The sequence below is a fragment of the Triticum aestivum genome, chromosome 3A (genome assembly GCF_018294505.1).
Source record: "Triticum aestivum cultivar Chinese Spring chromosome 3A, IWGSC CS RefSeq v2.1, whole genome shotgun sequence".
Classification (NCBI taxonomy): domain Eukaryota; kingdom Viridiplantae; phylum Streptophyta; class Magnoliopsida; order Poales; family Poaceae; genus Triticum; species Triticum aestivum.
The window spans coordinates 55,075,238-55,095,849 of record NC_057800.1 but is presented as its reverse complement, the minus strand read 5'-3'; positions in this window follow the sequence as shown (position 1 = coordinate 55,095,849).

Below are 20,612 nucleotides of genomic sequence, written 5' to 3'. Positions count from 1 at the left end.
GAATCCCGCCAATTCCTCTTGAATTGCTTTCATGCGATCTTGTGGTAGGAGTTCATCCTGCATCTGCCACATCTAATTTGAAAAAGGGGGTCAATACATATATATGAATGAAACTCAACACAAATGATGGTAATAAAATGAAATTGTGAATATTATTGCTTACGCACTTCAAATTGTCTTTTAGAGTAGCCCCATTTTTTTTGCAAGTCGCGTTGTTGATGAACTCTTAAACGTAGTATCCACAGTAATTATTTTCGAGTTCCTGTCACAAGCACTTTACGAGAAATAGAGGTCAATCAAACTGATAATGAAGTATTATAAATGACATTGATGAAAGTAGCTAGAATCAACGGGAGATGCGCGGAACTAGCTAGCTAGTACTACTTAGTTTCGGGTATGTCCATCGCAGCTCCCCCCGCAGTCCCGGAGCTTGTGCGGTGAATACTTTCCAAACCCTGCGAGACAAAGAAAACAATTACTTGATATCAGGAAATGAACAAAGTTGCCGATATGGTGCAATAATGATCGATTGAACTTACTTCTCGAGCATTTTAGTCATGCCCGCATAGTCCTCGGGAGATTTTTGTCTCGAGTCTAAGATGGTTACTAGTCCCTGCTCAAGCTTAATCTCTAGGAGAATATAGTGGAACCTGCGCACGCATGCATAACTCATCAATTACATTATATAACCTCGCGTAATAAGGGAAACCAAATATGCACAAGACAGTAACACTCACTTGAAGTTGTAAGGAAAGAGTATTTTATCTTTGTTTTGATTTATTAACAACGATCGTAGCATGTTGGCCTCGGTTTCTTTGGCATGAAATGTAACCGTATATTCATCTATGAGATTTGTGTTAATGAATTCGATATCATAGATTTGTGCTTTTCTGCATTCAACGAACTTCAATCTGCATAATATAGTGAGGATAATTATATATACATGCAATGAAAGAGCTGAGCTATATATAGAGACTTAATGACAGAAGTAGTACTTACAGACAGTAGCAAGTGACCGTTAATTTATCGAGGGCCTTTTGATTGAAAACTGGAAGAACTCCTCAAATGGAACAGACAACAGATCAATTTCAACAAGGTCGTGCTCCTCTTTAACTCTCAACGTCAAAGTATCCTTCCCAGACTCTCTGCAGGTTTTCATGTACCAATCATGGAATCTTCCCATCATCGTTGTTAGAGGACTTCCATCTTTGACGAAAGGCTTCCTGTACTAGTATCTGAATTCGTCCACCTCCATTATATCATAATATGCATCGTTGTCGTGCATGTAATCTGCAAGATTGGTACCGGGCAAGATCCCCGGATGATTAGTGACGATATCGCTAGACACCTTGAGTGGGGGGCACGATTGGTTCGCTTGTTCGCCGAGCTGGGGAATTTTTTCCCACGTCTTCGTTGTGCTTGTTGGGGAACGCAGTAATTTCAAAAAAATTCCTACGCACACGCAAGATCATGAGAGGGGAGAGTGTTGTCTATGTACCCTCGTAGACCGTAAGCGGAAGCGTTATGACAACGCGGTTGATGTAGTCGTACGTCTTCACGATCGACCGATCCTAGTACCGAAAGTACGGCACCTCCGCGATCTGCACACGTTCGGCTCAATGACGTCCCACGAACTCACGATCTAGTAGAGTGTCGAGGGAGAGCTTCGTCAGCACGACGGCATGATGACGGTGATGATGATGCTACCGAAACAGGGCTTCGCCTAAGCACCGCTATGATATGACCGAGGTGGGTTATGGTGGAGGGGGGCACCGCACACGACTGGAAACAATCAACTTATGTGTTCTAGGGTGCCCCCTGCCCCCGTATATAAAGGAGCAAGGGGGGAGGCCGGCCGGCCCTAGTGGCGCGCCAAGGGAGGAGGAATCCTCCTCCTAGTAGGAGTAGGATTCCTCCTTTCCTAGTCCTACTAGGAGGAGAGGGGGAAGGAAGGAAGGGAGAGGAAGAGGAGAAGGAAAAGGGGGGCGCGCCCCCCTCCCTAGTCCAATTCGGACTCCCTATAGGGTGGGGGTGCAGCTGCCCCTTGTGGGCTGCCTTCCCTCTTCCCTATGGCCCATGAAGGCCCAACTTTCCTTGAGGGGGGGGGGGTCCGGTAACCCTTTCGGCACTCCGGTTTTCCCCGAAATCACCCGGAACAGTTCCACTGTTCGAATATAGCCATCCAATATATCAATCTTTATGTCTCGACCATTTCGAGACTCCTTGTCATGTCCGTGATCAAATCCGGGACTCCAAACTACCTTCGGTGCATCAAAACACATAAACTCATAATACCGATCATCACCGAACGTTAAGCGTACGGACCCTACGGGTTTGAGAACTATGTAGACATGACCGAGACACGTCTCCGGTCAATAACCAATAGCGGAACCTGGATGTTCATATTGGCTCCCACATATTCTACGAAGATCTTTATCGGTCAAACCGCATAACGATATACGTTGTTCCCTTTGTAATCGGTATGTTACTTGCCCGAGATTCGATCGTCGGTATCTCAATACCTAGTTCAATCTCATTACCGGCAAGTCTCTTTACTCGTTCCGTAATGCATCATCCCGCAACTAACTCATTAGTCACATTGCTTGCAAGGCCTATAGTGATGTGCATTACCGAGAGGGCCCAGAGATACCTCTCCGATACTCAGAGTGACAAATCCTAATCTCGATCTATGCCAACTCAACAGACACCATTGGAGACACCTGTAGAGCATCTTTATAGTCACCCAGTTACGTTGTGACGTTTGATAGCACACAAAGTGTTCCTCCGGTATTCGGGAGTTGCATGATCTCATAGTCATAGGAACATGTATAAGTTATGGAGAAAGCAATAGCAACAAACTAAACGATCATCTTGCTAAGCTAACAGATGGGTCAAGTCAATCACATCATTTGTGATCCCGTTAATCAAATGACAACTCATGTCTATGGTTAGGAAACATAACCATTATTGATTCAACGAGCTAGTCAAGTAGATGAATACTAGTGACATTCTGTTTGTTTATGTATTCACACATTTACTAAGTTTCCGGTTAATACAATCCTAGCATGAAAAATAAACAACTTTATTATTGCCTCTAGGGCATATTTCCTTCAGTGCTAACCTTCGATTACTGCAAGTACTTCCCAACCGCTCCTCTTTGATATATGACCTTTCAATAATGCGCTCATAGTTGGTTTTCGGCGGAGATGGTGGTGGTTTCTTGTGGGCATCGATAGTGCGCTTTGCTTTCACTGGATCTATCTTCTCCTCCGGAGGTGGATATTTCTTCGCTCTTTGCGTTTCAAACAACTCCCTCACTTGGGCTTGACAGATCTCCGTGTTTTCCTTCTCAGTCATCTCGTATGGTAACTTCTCTAGAGGCTTTAGAGATGGACCGAATCTGCATTGCCTCCCGCCTCTGGCTATGCTGCTAGACGCCGGAGCAGACGGAGTAGCTGCGGCTGTCTTCTTTCCTTGCTTACGAGGCGGAGAAGGACTACGACGTGCCAAAGCAGTCGGAGCGGCGGTGGCTCTCTTCCGCCCTTGCTGACGAGGCGGACAAGGAGGCGGGTTGCTCAGGCGCGCAGGTGGAGAAGGAGGCGGAGTGCTGCCACGCGCCGGAGAAGGAAGCAGAGGGCCCTGATCACTCGCTGGAGGAGGAGGCGGAGTGCCCTGACTCGCCGGAGGAGGAGGAGGCGGAGGCGTCCAGTTAGGAAGGTTCATAAGCTCCTTCCGCCATAGACATAGACTCTTCAGAGCACAACCCAACCGAGTCTCCCCTTCACCGGTAGGGTGGTCAAGCTCGAGTTCCTCAAATCCCTCCATTATTGCATCCACCATCACAGCAGCATATCCTTCTGGAATTGGACGGCAGTGAAAAGTTGCGCCAGGTTCAGGAGGTGCAACAGAGACGAGAGCCGCCTTGACTTTGAAGTTCTGTCATTGCGTCATAAGGTGGCAATGTTGAGACTCCATGATAGCATCCACGGGGTAGCTAGCAGGATCCGTGAAGACGGGATCCTGAAGCAGCTCGGTGGAAGCCACGTTGCTTCTCCGCTGAGATGGCGGGGTAGCTTCGGCAGGTCGCTTGCTATGAACTGCTTCTCATTCCTCTAGCGCTTGTACCCTTGCATGTAGCTTCTGCAGTTTGGTCTGCTCCACTTTCCTCTTCCTCTCCTAGCCTTTGTAACTGTCTGCCTCAGGAAACCCAGCCTTCCACAAAACGGAGCCTGGCGTGCCTCGTGTCCGTCCAGGGTGCTCGGGATTCCTGATGGCCAGTGTGAGCTCATCGTTCTCTCTGTCGGGAACGAACGTCCCTTGCTGCGCTACGGCGATATACTCCTGAAGCTTCGTGATGGGTATATTCAGTTCCTAGTTTGTCCAACGGCACTCCCCTGTTTCAGGGTCCAAGGTTCCCGCAACCCCCAAGAACCAAGTCCTTGAACAGTCTGGCCAGTGCAATGTTTCTGGTTCGACCCCTTTTATCAAGCAGGCCATTCTCAGCCTTGTCCCACAACGACCGGGCTTTGAGGTAGCCACCTGACCCCGTGCGATGGTGAAGGTCCTTCTTTGCAGCATTTTTCTTGTTTGTCGCTGACATCTTCTTGCTCTTATCCGATGTCTTATGGGCCACAAATGCGTCCTAGTGATCTCTTATCTTCTCAAATCGGCCGGTGAATTCTGGAGTCTTTTCTTTGTCGACAAACGTTGTTTTCAACTCATTCTTCCACCTCCTGAACAGATCTGCCATCTTCTTAAGAGCATGAGCCTTGACCAATGGCTCTATAGCTGGCTTCTCCGGATCCTCCTCTGGCGGTAGGGTGAAATTTGCCTTCGGCGCGGTCCAAAGATCATCTTTCTGCCTATCGTTCACACAAGACACCTCAGGGTCTTCATTCTTAGGCTTATACCATTGGTGGATGCTGATCAGGAACCCTCGACCCTCTACCCTAGTTCCCAACCCTCGAACCCTCGAACCCTCGGCGACCCCCCCTCATGTCGAAGTTATCGAGGAGGGGGTATATTGCCCCCCCCCCCTCATGTGGAAGTTATCGGGGAGGGGGTATATCGACAACGACATACCTGATAAAAAATAAGAAGAGGAAGAAGAAGAAAAAAAGAGGAGAAGAAGAAAGGAACAGAGGAGAAGATCGAAGAACAAAAATAAAAAGAAGAGAAGAAAGGAATAGAGGAGAAGAACTATTTTTTCTTCTTCTCCTCTTTTTTTCTTCTTTTTTCCTCTTCTTATTTATTTCTCCTCTTCTTCCTCTCTTCTTCCTCTCCTCTTCTTCTCCTTCTTCCTCTTCTTATTTTCCTTTTTCCTCTCCTTCGTTTTCTTCTTCTTCTTCCTTCTTCCTAGATAAAACTTTTCTAAAAATGTAACTTTTGCATATATAAAGATTTTCTTCTTCTTCTTCCTTCTTCCTAGCTAGATATATAAAACTTTTCTAAAAACGTAACTTTTGCATATATAATTTTTCTTCTTCTTCTAACTTTTGCATACATAATAAAACTTTTCTAAAAATCTAACTTTTGCATATATGAACATATATACATAGAGAACATACATACACATATACATTTTTATAAAAATGCAAAAAAACATAAATAAAATACATTTATACACATACACACACATATACACATATATACACATACACACACATATACATAAAAAATACATTTATAAAAAAATGCAGGGCAGGGGCGGTGGGGCGGCGCGCGCGGCGGCGCGCGGCGCCAGCGCAGGGCAGCGGCAGCAGCAGCGCGCGGTGGTGGCGACCAGTACAGGGAGGAGGAGGGGATCGGGGCGGCGCTAACAACGAGGAGGTGTCGACGACGAGGAGCGGGCTCAGGGGCGGCGGACGGCGACGACGCGCTCGGGGGCGGGGGCAGGGGCGCTGATACGTCTCCAACGTATCTATAATTTTTGATTATTCCATGCTATTATATTATCTGTTTTGGATGTTTAATGGGCTTTATTATACACTTTTATATTATTTTTGGGACTAACCTACTAACCCAAGGCCTAGTGCAAATTGTTGTTTTTTTGCCTATTTTCGTGTTTCGCAGAAAAGGAATAGCAAACTGAATCCAAACAAAATGAAACCTTCGGAAGAGTTATTTTTGGAACAAACATGTGTTGGAAATATGCCCTAGAGGAAATAATAAATAAGTTATTATTATATTTCCTTGTTCATGATAATCGTTTATTATCCATGCTATAATTGTATTGATAGGAAACTCAGATACATGTGTGGATACATAGACAACACCATGTCCCTAGTAAGCCTCTAGTTGACTAGCTCGTTGATCAATAGATGGTTACGGTTTTCTGACCATGGATATTGGATGTCATTGATAACGGGATCACATCATTAGGAGAATGATGTGATGGACAAGACCCAATCCTAAGCATAGCACTAGATCGTGTAGTTCGTATGCTAAAGCTTTTCTAATGTCAAGTATCATTTCCTTAGACCATGAGATTGTGCAACTCCCGGATACCGTAGGAGTGCTTTGGGTGTGCCAAACGTCACAACGTAACTGGGTGACTATAAAGATACACTACAGGTATCTCCGAAAGTGTTTGTTGGGTTGGCACGAATCAAGACTGGGATTTGTCACTCCGTGTAAATGGAGAGGTATCTCTGGGCCCACTCGCTAGGACATCATCATAATGTGCACAATGTGATCAAGGAGTTGATCACGGGATGATGTGTTACAGAATGAGTAAAGAGACTTGCCGGTAACGAGATTGAACAAGGTATAGGGATACCGACGATCGAATCTCGGGCAAGTACAATACCGCTAGACAAAGGGAATTGTATACGGGATTGATTAAGTCCTTGACATCGTGGTTCATCCGATGAGATCATCGTGGAACATGTGGGAGCCAACATGGGTATCCAGATCCCGCTATTGGTTATTGACCGGAGAACGTCTCGGTCATGTCTGCTTGTCTCCCGAACCCGTAGGGTCTACACACTTAAGGTTCGATGACGCTAGGGTTATAAAGGAAGTTTGTATGTGGTTACTGAATGTTGTTCGGAGTCCCGGATGAGATCCCGGACGTCACGAGGAGTTCCGGAATGGTCCGGAGGTAAAGATTTATATATAGGAAATCCTGTTTCGGCCATCGGGACAAGTTTCGGGGTCATCGGTATTGTACCGGGACCACCGGAAGGGTCCCGGGGGCCCACCGGGTGGGGCCACCTGCCTCGAGGGGCCACATGGGCTATAGGGGGTGCGCCTTGGCCTACATGGGCCAAGGGCACCAGCCCCAAGGGGCCCATGCGCCTAGGGTTTCACAAAAGGAAGAGTCCCAATAGTGGAAGGCACCTCCTAGGTGCCTTGGGGGGGAGGGAAACCTCCCTGGCCGCCGCCCCCCTAGGAGATTGGATCTCCTAGGGCCGGCTCCCCCCCCTTGGCCCTCCTATATATAGTGGGGGAAGGAGTGCTTTTCATCCATGCCTTTGGTTGCCTCCTTCTCCCTCTCCAACACCTCTTCCTCCTCTTCTGCGGTGCTTGGCGAAGCCCTGCAGGATTGCCACGCTCCTCCATCACCACCACGCCGTTGTGCTACTGCTGGATGGAGTCTTCCTCAACCTCTCCCTCTCTCCTTGCTGGATCAAGGCATGGGAGACGTCGCCGGGCTGTACGTGTGTTGAACGCGGAGGTGCCGTCCTTTCGGCACTAGGATCTCCGGTGACTTGGATCACGACGAGTACGACTCCTTCAACCCCGTTCTCTTGAACGCTTCCGCTTAGCGATCTACAAGGGTATGTAGATGCACTCTCCTTCCCCTCGTTGCTGGTCTCTCCATAGATAGATCTTGGTGACACGTAGGAAAATTTTGAATTATTGCTACGTTCCCCAACAGTGGCATCATGAGCTAGGTCTATTGCGTAGTTTCTATGCACGAGTAGAACACAAAGTAGTTGTGGGCGTTGATTTTGTTCAATATGCTTGCCGTTACTAGTCTTATCTTGATTCGGCGGCATCGTGGGATGAAGCGGCCCGGACCAACCTTACACGTACTCTTACGTGAGACCGGTTCCACCGACAAACATGCACTAGTTGCATAAGGTGGCTGGCGGGTGTCTGTCTCTCCCACTTTAGTCGGATCGGATTCGATGAAAAGGGTCCTTATGAAGGGTAAATAGCAATTGGCATATCACGTTGTGGTCTTTGCGTAGGTAAGAAACGTTCTTGCTAGAAACCCATAGCAGCCACGTAAAACATGCAAACAACAATTAGAGGACGTCTAACTTGTTTTTGCAGGGTATGCTATGTGATGTGATATGGCCAAAAGGATGTGATGAATGATATATGTGATGTATGAGATTGATCATGTTCTTGTAATAGGAACCACGACTTGCATGTCGATGAGTATGAAAACCGGCAGGAGCCATAGGAGTTGTCTTAATTTATTTATGACCTGCGTGTCAACATAAACATCATGTAATTACTTTACTTTATTGCTAACCGTTAGCTATAGTAGTAGAAGTAATAGTTGACGAGACAACTTCATGAAGACACGATGATAGAGATCATGATGATGGAGATCATGGTGTCATGCCGGTGACGATGATGATCATGGAGCTCCAAGATGGAGATCAAAGGAGCTATATGATATTGGCCATATCATGTCACTATTATTTGATTGCATGTGATGTTTATCATGTTTATACATCTTATTTGCTTAGAACGACAGTAGTAAATAAGATGATCCCTCATTAAAATTTCAAGAAGTGTTCTCCCCTAACTGTGCACCGTTGCTAAAGTTCGTCGTTTCGAAGCACCACGTGATGATCGGGTGTGATAGATCCTTACGTTCACATACAACGGGTGTAAGACAGTTTTACACATGCAAAACACTTAGGGTTAACTTGACGAGCCTAGCATGTGCATAGACATGGCCTCGGAACATAGAAGACCGAAAGGTCGAGCATGAGTCGTATGGTAGATACGATCAACATGAAGATGTTCACCGACGTTGACTAGTCCGTCTCACCTGATGATCGGACACGGCCTAGTTGACTCGGATCATGTAATCACTTAGATGACTAGAGGGATGTCTATCTGGGTGGGAGTTCATAAGATGAACTTAATTATCCTGAACATAGTCAAAAGGTCTTCGCAAATTATGTCGTAGCTCGCGCTTTAGTTCTACTGTTTAGTTATGTTCGTAGAGAAAATTTGGTTGAAAGTTGATAGTAGTAATTATGCGGACTAGGTCCGTAAACTGAGGTTCGTCCTCATTGCTTCATAGAAGGCTTATGTCCTTAATGCACCGCTCAGTGTGCTGAACCTCGAACGTCGTCTGTGGATGTTGCGAACATCTGACATACACGTTTTGATGACTACATGATAGTTCAGTGCGTAATGTTAAATGGTTTAGAATTGAGGCACCAAAGATGTTTTTTTGAAACATCGCGAAACATATGAGATGTTTCGAGGGCTGAAATTGGGATTTCAGGCTCGTGCCCACGTCAAGAGGTATAAGACCTCCGACGATTTTCTTAGCCTGCAAACTAAGGGAGAAAAGCTCAATTGTTGAGCTTGTGCTCAGATTGTCTGAGTACAACAATCATTTGAATCGAGTGGGAGTTGATCTTCCAGATGAGACAGTGATGTTTCTCCAAAGTCATTGCCACCAAGCTGCCAGAGCTTCGTGATGAACTATAAAATATCAGGGACATATATGATGATCCTTGAGATATTCGCGATGTTTGACACCGCGAAAGTAGAAATCTAGAAGGAGCATCAATTGTTGATGGTTGAAAAAAACCACCAGTTTCAAGAAGGGCAAGGGCAAGAAGGGATACTTCATGAAACGGCAATTCAGCTGCTGCTCTAGTGAAGAAACCCAAGGTTGAACCCAAACCCGAGACTAAGTGCTTCTATAATAAGGGGAACAGCCACTGGAGCAGAATTACCCTAGATACTTGGTAGATGAGAAGGCTGGCAAGGTCGATAGAAGTATATTGGATATACATTGTGTTGATGTGTACTTTACTAGTACTCCTAGTAGCACCAGGGTATTAGATACCGGTTTGGTTGCTAAGTGTTAGTAACATGAAATAAAAGCTATGGAATAAACGGAGACTAGCTAAAGGTGAGCTGACGATATGTGTTGGAAGTGTTTCCAATGTTGATATGATCAAGCATCGCACGCTCCCTCTACCATCGAGATTGGTGTTTGCGTTGAGCATAGACATGATTGGATTATGTCTATCGCAATACGATTATTCATTTAAGGAGAATAATGGTTACTCTGTTTATTTGAATAATACCTTCAAATGGTCTTGCACCTAAAATGAATGGTTCATTGAAATCTCGATCATAGTGATACACATGTTCATGCCAAAAGATAGTAATGATAGCACCACCTACTTGTGGCACAGCCACGTAAGTCATATCGGTATAAAACGCATGAAGAAGCTCCATGTTGATGGATCTTTGGGCTCACTCGTTTTTGAAAAGTTTGAGACATGCGAACCATGTCTATTGGTGTATATGCATGAAGAAACTCCATGCAGATGGACCGTTTGGACTCACTTGATTTTGAATCACTTGAGACATGCAAATCATACCACATGGGCAAGATGACTGAAAGCCTCGTTTTCAGTAAAATGGAACCAGAAAGCAACTTGCTGGAAGTAATACATTTTGATGTGTGCAATCCAATGAGTGCTGAGGCATGTAGTGGATATCTTTATGTTCTTACTTCACAGATGATTTGAGTAGATGTTGAGTACATTTACTTGATGAATCACGAGTCTGAATTATTGAAAGGTTCAAGTAATTTCAGGGTGAAGTTGAAAGATCGTCGTGACAAGAGGATAAAATATCTATGATATGATCATAGAGATGAATATCTGAATTACAAGTTTGGCACAGAATTAAGACATTGTGGAAATTGTTTCACAACTAATACAGCCTGGAACACCATAGTGTGATGGTATGTCCGAACATCATAACTGCACCCTATTGGATATGATGCATACCATGATGTCTCTTATAGAATTACCACGATAGTTTATGGGTTAGGCTTTAGAGACAACCACATTCACTTTAAATAGGGCACCACGTAATTCCGATGATATGACACCGTATGAACTATGGTTTAGAGAAACCTAAGCTGTCATTTTCTTAAAAGTTTGGGGCTGCGACGCTTATGTGGAAAAGTTTCAGGCTGATAAGCTCGAACCCAAAGCAGATAAATGCATCTTCATAGGACACCCAAAACAGTTGGGTATACCTCCTGTCTCAGATTCGAAAGCAATAAGGGACTGTTTCTAGAATCAGGTCCTTTCTCGAGGAAAAGTTTCTCTCGAAGGAATTGAGTGGGAGGATGGTGGAGACTTGATGAGGTTATTGAACCGTCTCTTCAACTAGTGTGTGGCAGGGCACAGGAAGTTGTTCCTGTGGCACCTACACCAATTGAAGTGGAAGCTTATGATAGTGATCATGAAACTTCAGATCAAGTCACTAACAAACCTCGTAGGATGACAAGGATGCGTACTACTTCAGAGTGGTACGTAATCCTGTCTTGGAAGTCATGTTGCTAGACAATAATGAACTTACGAGCTATGGAGAAGCGGTGGTGGGCCCGGATTCCGATAAATGGCTCGAGGCCATATAATCCGAGAGAGGATCCATGTATGGAAACAAAGTGTAGACTTTGACAGAACAGCTCGATGGTCGTGAGGCTGTTGAGTATAGATGGATTTTAAAAGGAAGACGGACAATGATGGTAAATGTCACCATTAAGAAAGCTCGACTTGTCGTTAAGATGTTTTCCGACAAGTTCAAGGACTTTACTACGATGAGAGTTTCTCACTCGTAGCGATGCTAAGAGTCTGTTGGAATTATATTAGCGATTACTGCATTATTTATGAAATCTTGCAGATAGGATGTCAAAACATTGTTTCCTCGATGATTTTCTTGAGGAAAGGTTGTATGTGATACAACCCGAAGGTTTTGTCAATCCTGAAAGATGCTAATAAGTATGCAAAGCTCCAGCCATCCTTCTGAGGACTGGAGTAAGCATCTCGGAGTTGGAATGTATGCTTTGATGAGATGATCAAAGATTTTGGGTTTATACAAAGTTTATGAGAAACTTGTATTTCCAAAGAAGTGAGTGGGAGCACTATAGAATTTCTGATGAGTATATGTTGTTGACATATTATGGATCAGAAATGACGTAGAATTTCTGGAAAGCATATAGGGTTATTTGAAAGTGTTTTTCAATGGAAAGCCTGGATTAAGCTACTTGAACATTGAGCATCAAGATCTATAAGGATAGATCAAAACGCTTAATGGTACTTTTCAAATGAGCACATACCTTGAGATGATCTTGAAGGTGTTCAAGATGGATCAGTCAAAGAAGGAGTTCTTGCCTGAGTTGTAAGGTATGAAGTTAAGACTTAAAGCTCGACCATGGCAGAATAGAGAGAAAGGATGAAGGTCGTCCCCTATGCTTAAGACATAGGCTCTACAGTATGCCATACTGAGTACCGCACCTGAAGTGTGCCTTGCCATGAGTCAGTCAAGGGGTACAAGAGTGATCCAAGAATGGATCACAGGACAGCGGTCAAAGTTATCCTTAGTAACTAGTGGACTAAGGAATTTTCTCGATTATGGAGGTGGTAAAAGAGTTCGTCGTAAAGGGTTACGTCGATGCAAGCTTAACACCTATCCGGATAGCTCTGAGTAGAGATACCGGATACGTATAATGGAGCAACAATTTAGAATAGCTCCAAGTAGAACATTTATTTGGAATAGCTCCAAATAGAGCATGGTAGCTGCATCTAGGAGATGACATAGAGATTTGTAAAGCACACACGGATCTGAAAGGTTCAGACCCGTTGACTATAACCTCTCTCACAAGCATAACATGATCAAACCCAGAACTCTTTGGGTGTTAGTCACATGGGGATGTGACCTTGAGTGTTAATCACATATCGATGTGAACTGGATTATTGACTCTAGTGCAAGTGGGAGACTGTTGGAAATATGCCCTAGAGGCAATAATAAATAAGTTATTATTATATTTCCTTGTTCATGATAATCGTTTATTATCCATGCTATAATTGTATTGATAGGAAACTCAGATACATGTGTGGATACATAGACAACACCATGTCCCTAGTAAGCCTCTAGTTGACTAGCTCGTTGATCAATAGATGGTTACGGTTTCTTGACCATGGACATTGGATGTCATTGATAACGGGATCACATCATTAGGAGAATGATGTGATGGACAAGACCCAATCCTAAGCATAGCACTAGATCGTGTAGTTCGTATGCTAAAGCTTTTCTAATGTCAAGTATCATTTCCTTAGACCATGAGATTGTGCAACTCCCGGATACCGTAGGAGTGCTTTGGGTGTGCCAAACGTCACAACGTAACTGGGTGACTATAAAGGTACACTACAGGTATCTCCGAAAGTGTTTGTTGGGTTGGCACGAATCAAGACTGGGATTTGTCACTCCGTGTAAATGGAGAGGTATCTCTGGGCCCACTCGCTAGGACATCATCATAATGTGCACAATGTGATCAAGGAGTTGATCACGGGATGATGTGTTACGGAATGAGTAAAGAGACTTGCCGGTAACGAGATTGAACAAGGTATAGGGATACCGACGATCGAATCTCGGGCAAGTACAATACCGCTAGACAAAGGGAATTGTATACGGGATTGATTAAGTCCTTGACATCGTGGTTCATCCGATGAGATCATCGTGGAACATGTGGGAGCCAACATGGGTATCCAGATCCCGCTATTGGTTATTGACCGGAGAACGTCTCGGTCATGTCTGCTTGTCTCCCGAACCCGTAGGGTCTACACACTTAAGGTTCGATGACGCTAGGGTTATAAAGGAAGTTTGTATGTGGTTACTGAATGTTGTTCGGAGTCCCGGATGAGATCCCGGACGTCACGAGGAGTTCCAGAATGGTCCGGAGGTAAAGATTTATATATAGGAAATCCTGTTTCGGCCATCGGGACAAGTTTCGGGGTCATCGGTATTGTACCGGGACCACCGGAAGGGTCCCGGGGGCCCACCGGGTGGGGCCACCTGCCTCGAGGGGCCACATGGGCTATAGGGGGTGCGCCTTGGCCTACATGGGCCAAGGGCACCAGCCCCAAGGGGCTCATGCGCCTAGGGTTTCACAAAAGGGAAGAGTCCCAATAGTGGAAGGCACCTCCTAGGTGCCTTGGGGGGAGGGAAACCTCCCTGGCCGCCGCCCCCCTAGGAGATTGGATCTCCTAGGGCTGGCTCCCCCCCCTTGGCCCTCCTATATATAGTGGGGGAAGGAGGGCTTTTCATCCATGCCTTTGGTTGCCTCCTTCTCCCTCTCCAACACCTCTTCCTCCTCTTCTGCGGTGCTTGGCGAAGCCCTGCAGGATTGCCACGCTCCTCCATCACCACCACGCCGTTGTGCTGCTGCTGGATGGAGTCTTCCTCAACCTCTCCCTCTCTCCTTGCTGGATCAAGGCATGGGAGACGTCGCCGGGCTGTACGTGTGTTGAAAGCGGAGGTGCCGTCCTTTCGGCACTAGGATCTCCGGTGACTTGGATCACGACGAGTACGACTCCTTCAACCCCGTTCTCTTGAACGCTTCCGCTTAGCAATCTACAAGGGTATGTAGATGCACTCTCCTTCCCCTCGTTGCTGGTCTCTCCATAGATAGATCTTGGTGACACGTAGGAAAATTTTGAATTATTGCTATGTTCCCCAACAACATGATCCAGGGGACTTGGAGTAGACGTCAAGAAAGGAGCGAGCAGGCCACAAGGCAGCACTAGTAGAAAAAGGGTCAAACGTGAAGCACATTAGTGCCGGTTTGAATTTGAGCCGGCACTAATGTGTGCATTAGTGCCGGTTCCAACGGCTAGCCGGCCGCTCTCATTAGTACCGGTTCATGGCGAACCTTTAGCACCGGTTCGTGCCACGAACCGGTACTAAAGTGAGTGGTGGCAGGATGTTGTCAGTCCGGGGCCCCTCCAGCACCTTTAGTACCGGGTCGTATCACGAACTGGTACTAAAGGTCGTCCTACATAGACCCTTCGTCTACCCGAGATCGCTCTGTTCTTCCCCTTTCCCCTCTCCTCTCTGTTCTTTTCCCTCTTCCTCTCAAACTCATCACACATTTTTCCCAAAATTTGTCAAGATTTGAAGGCCCCCATCCATTCAAATAATCACAAAGGTTAGCAACTTTTTCCTTTCATCTCTCATTGCTAGATTAGCTCGTGCAATGCTTTATATAGTGATTGATTTTTGAGTTTAGTAATTTGGGAGGAATTATATATATGTGCTAGTATTTGATTTATATGCAATTTGAGGTCAAAAATAACACTTAGTTTGCATATGTAGGTGTGGTTTACTTAGTACCTTCTAAATCTCCGTCGTAACCACCGTCGATCGCTCGCAGCGTCCCGTCGCCGGCACCACCTTGTGGTGAGCCTCTTGTTCATGAAGTTTTATATAAAAAATTGATGTTTGTGTGATTTGGATATATAGTTACTCGTATAATTATCTTACCCATACGTTGTTTGTTATACATAGTGCCATGGTTTTGATATCCGTCCCCGTCGGCCCTCGTCCGGGTTATGATTCGGATGTGGTATATTCTCTTTTAAAACTATTCATTGCATTTCCTGTTTATAACAAATTGTGCCCATCAAGTTGACATAGATATTTGTATGTAGGAGGTAGTTAAACCGGATATTCCAACCGACCCTATTGTTGAGAGGTTTAATTTAGTTGAAAGAGAAAACAAGGATTTGAAGGAAAAATTGAAAAGAATTGAGGGGGAGAAGATGGAATTGGAGTTGCATGTTGCTGACGTCGTCGATGATCACAAGATTAAGATGGAGAAAATGCGCTTGAAGATAAGAAAGATTAGAAAATATGCCATTCATAGTGAGGCTTGGTATCATTATGTTGTTGGATCAATTGTTACCTTAGTTGCGATCTTGATCACATTTGTTGTTGCATTTAAATTCTTTAGCTAGAGAGTTATTTGTTTGTTGCATTTAAGTGTTGTATGATCTTTATGTATGAACTTTATGTATTGTATTAATTTGGTGTTTTCGGTGCTGTGTATTGAAGATGAGCCGACAATGGATGTACGATGACCGATGCTGTCCCGAGTTCATTAATGGCATGCGTACTTTTCTGCTTGCGGCTGAGGCAAACAAGTGGGCGGATTGTTTTATGCCTTGTCCATGCGCTGGCTGTAAGAATGGGCACAATTACTCTACGTCAAGAACCATTCACGTCCACCTGTTTGAGTCCAGTTTCATGCCCCACTATAATGTTTGGACCAAGCATGGAGAAAGAGGGGTTATGATGGAAGACAATGAAGAAGAAGAGGACGACGACAACTATCCTGGCCATGGGTTCCCTGAATACGATGATACAATAATGAGGGAAGAAGCTGAGCTGGTAATGCGGGAAGAAGCTAAGCCGGCAATGCGGGAAGAAGCTGAAGAAGAGGCATCGGATGAGCCCGTTGATGATCTAGGTCGGGCCATTGCCGATGCAAAGAGAAACTGCGCAAGTGATTTGGAGAAGAAGAAGTTGCAGCGCATGTTAGAGGATCACAAAAAATTGTTGTACCTGAATTGCGTAGGTGACAAGAAAAAGCTGGGCACCACACTGGAATTGCTACAATGGAAGGCAGAGAATGGTGTATCTGACAAGGGATTTGGAAAGTTGCTGGTAATGATAAAGAATATGCTTCCAAAGGACAACGAATTGCCCGAGAGTACGTACGAAGCAAAGAAGGCTGTCTGCCCTCTAGGGTTAGAGGTGCAGAAGATACATGCATGCCCTAATGATTGCATCCTCTACCGCGGTGAGTACGAGGATTTGAACGCTTGCCCAGTATGCGGTGCATTGCGCTATAAGATCAGCCGCGATGACCCTGGTGATGTCGAGGGCGAGTGCCCCAGGAAGAAGATTCCTGCCAAGGTGATGTGGTATGCTCCTATAATACCACGGTTGAAATGTTTGTTCCAAAACAAAGAGCATGCCAAGGCGATGCGATGGCACAGAGAAGACCGGAAGAAAGACGGAAAGTTGAGAGTACCCGCTGACGGGTCGCAGTGGAGAAAAATCGAAAGAAAGTACGGGAAGGAGTTTGCAGATGACGTAAGGAACGTATGGTTTGGTCTAAGCGCAGATGGCATTAATCCTTTTGGGGAGCAGAGCAGCAACCATAGCACCTGGCCTATGACTCTATATTTGTATAACCTTCCTCCTTGGTTGTGCATGAAGCGGAAGTTCATTATGATGCCAGTGCTCATCCAAGGCCCTAAGCAACCCGGCAACGACATTGATGTGTACCTAAGGCCATTAGTTGAGGAACTCTTACAACTGTGGAATGGAACAGGTGTACGTGCGTGGGATGAGCACATGGGGGAAGAATTTGACCTAAAGGCGTTGCTGTTCGTGACCATCAATGATTGGCCTGCTCTCAGTAACCTTTGAGGACAGACAAACAAGGGATACCGCGCATGCACGCACTGTTTGTACGATACCGACAATATATATTTGGCTAATTGTAAGAAGAATGTGTACCTGGGACATCGTCGATTTCTTCCGAGCAGGCATCCCGTAAGAAAGAAAGGCAAGCATTTCAAAGGTGAGGCGGATCACCGGACGAAGCCTCGCCACCGTACTGGTGCTGATGTACATGATATGGTCAAGGATTTGAAGGTGGTCTTTGGAAAGGGTCCTGGTGGACAAGAAATCTATATTTTGGGACCTGCCCTATTGGAAAGACCTAGAGGTCCGCTCCACAATCGACGTGATGCACGTGACGAAGAATCTTTGTGTGACCCTGCTTGGCTTCTTGGGCGTGTATGGGAAGACAAAAGATACACCTGAGGCACGGGAGGACCAACAATGTATGCACGGAAAAGACGGCATACATCAAGGTCATGCAAGCTATGCTCTTACCAAAGAAGAGAAGGAAATCTTCTTTGAATGCCTACTCAGTATTAGGGTACCGTCTGCCTCCTTGCCGAATATAAAGGGAATAATAAACATGGCAGAGAAAAAGTTCCAGAACCTAAAGTCTCATGACTTCCACGTGATTATGACGCAACTGCTTCCGGTTGCATTGAGGGGGCTTCTACTGGAAAACGTTCGATTAGCCATTGTGAAGCTATGTGCATTCCTCAATGCAATCTCTCAGAAGGTAATCGATCCAGAAATCATACCAAGGTTAGAGAATGATTTGGTGCAATGTCTTGTCAGTTTCGAGTTGCTGTTCCCACCATCCTTCTTCAACATCATGACGCACATCCTAGTTTACCTATGTGAAGAGATTAATGTTTTGGGTCCTGTATTTCTACACAATATGTCCCCCTTTGAGAGGTTCATGGGAGTCTTAAAGAAATATGTTCATAATCATGCTAGGCCAGAAGGAAGCATCTCCAAGGGCCATGAAAATGAGGAGGTCATTGAGTTTTGTATTGACTTTATTCCTGACCTTAAGCCGATTGGTGTTCCTGAATCGCAGCATAAGGGCAAACTAGATGGAAAAGGCACGCTAGGAGGGGAACAAATAATATGTATGGATGGACATTCTCTCACTGAAGCACACTACACAGTTCTACAGAATTCCACCTTGGTGGCTCCGTATATGGATGAACACAAGAATTTGCTACGCTCCAAACACCCGGAGCGGTCTGATGACTGGATTACACGTGAACAAACCAGGAGTTTCGCCAGCTGGTTGCAGACACATACCATGCATGACGCCTCTATTGAAGATGACCTGTACTTGCTGTCCCAGTTACCATCTTCGAATATAATGACTTTCAAAGGGTATGAGATAAATGGTAATACATTTTACATGATCGCCCAAGATAAGAAGAGCACCAACCAAAACAATGGTGTCCGCTTTGATGCAGAAACCAAGACGGGAAAGGAAACATATTATGGTTATATACAGGACATATGGGAACTTGACTATCGACGTGGTTTGAAGGTCCCTTTGTTTCGGTGCAAATGGGTCAATATGACACTAGGCGGGGTAACGGAAGACCCGCAGTACGGAATGACAAGTGTGGATCTCAACAATCTTGCGTATGCAGACGAACCATTCGTCCTAGCCAATGATGTGGCACAGGTTTTCTATGTGAAGGACATGTCTACCAAGCCAAGAAAAAGAAAAGATAAGGAAGCGAATGCATCGTACGATGAGCCAAAGCGGCACATTGTTCTTTCTGGGAAGAGAAACATCGTGGGAGTGGATGAGAAGACAGACATGTCAGAAGATTATGAAAAGTTTGATGAAATTGCTCCATTCACAGTGAATATTGACCCGAGCATCCAGTTAAATGATGAAGATTTTCCATGGCTACGGCGCAAAGGGACACACGCGAAGAAAAAGTTTCACACCCAAAGATCTAGGATGCGATCGGCTTCACTATCATCACTTTCTTCTGTGTTTCACACCCAGGAGGGAATCTCTGTAATAGTTAGGGTAGCTAGTTATGTGTTTTGGCATTTGAAACACGAAGAAATTTTATGTGCCAGCAAATTCTTTCATGCATTTACTAATTTTTCAGCTAAATGACCCTGAAATTGAAAAACATTTCAAATGAACTCAGAAAAGGTTGAAAGTTGGCATGGTATAATAATTTCACACACATACCATGTGCAAAAAAGTAGATAGGGTTACCGCAAAAACTGGATGCACTTCGTCTACAAAATGGACAATCTCTTTCGAAGTATCAAGGTTTCGGACGAAAAATCATCCGTTACAAAGGCATTTCTTTTTTTAAATAACCCAAGCATTACCAAATTGAATATAATGATAAAACACACTAATATTAAACATAAGAAAAAAGAATCACTAAAAAATATATTTTCAAAGTTAAGTTATTCACAAACTAGTGATTCACACAAATTTCAAATAATTCAAAATTTAAACTATTCAAATTTGTAAACTACCGGTACTAACAGAAAGTTTGTAATTTTTTGTACCTAAAGCAAAAATATTCACAAAGAAACTCTAAATACAGCAAAAAACAACTCAAAAATAAATAAAACAAAAATAAATAAAGAAAAAAAATAAGAAAAAAAGCCCACCTACTGGGCCACAGCGGCCTGCATACAACTAGAAACCCAAATTCTAGTTGGGCCAGGATGCAGGCCCGCTAGCCCAGTAGGCCCAACAGGGCATCGCAGCAGAGGTAGGCCCAGAAGGCCTGCTTAAGAGAGGAGCTCGAGACAGCAGCGCGGGCGGGGCTTATAAGCAGGTGCGAGTGCCCCTCGGCTAGCGAGGTGGGACTAAACTTTTGCGCCCCTCGCCTGGCAGCACACACCCTTTAGTACCGGTTGGTGGCTCCAACCGGTACTAAAGGTGGGTTCTATATAAGAAAACATTTCAAAAAATGGTCAGTTTCTCATCTCTCCCTGCTTCTTTCACCTCTGTCCCGTCGCCGCCGCCCCTCGTCGCCGCCCCCGTTGCCGTCCGTCGCCGTCCCCGTCGCCGTCCGTCACCGTCGCCGTCCCCGTCCCCGTCCCCATTGTCCCCGTCGCTGCGTTGTGCCCCACCCCGTCCTCCCGTCGTCCCCACC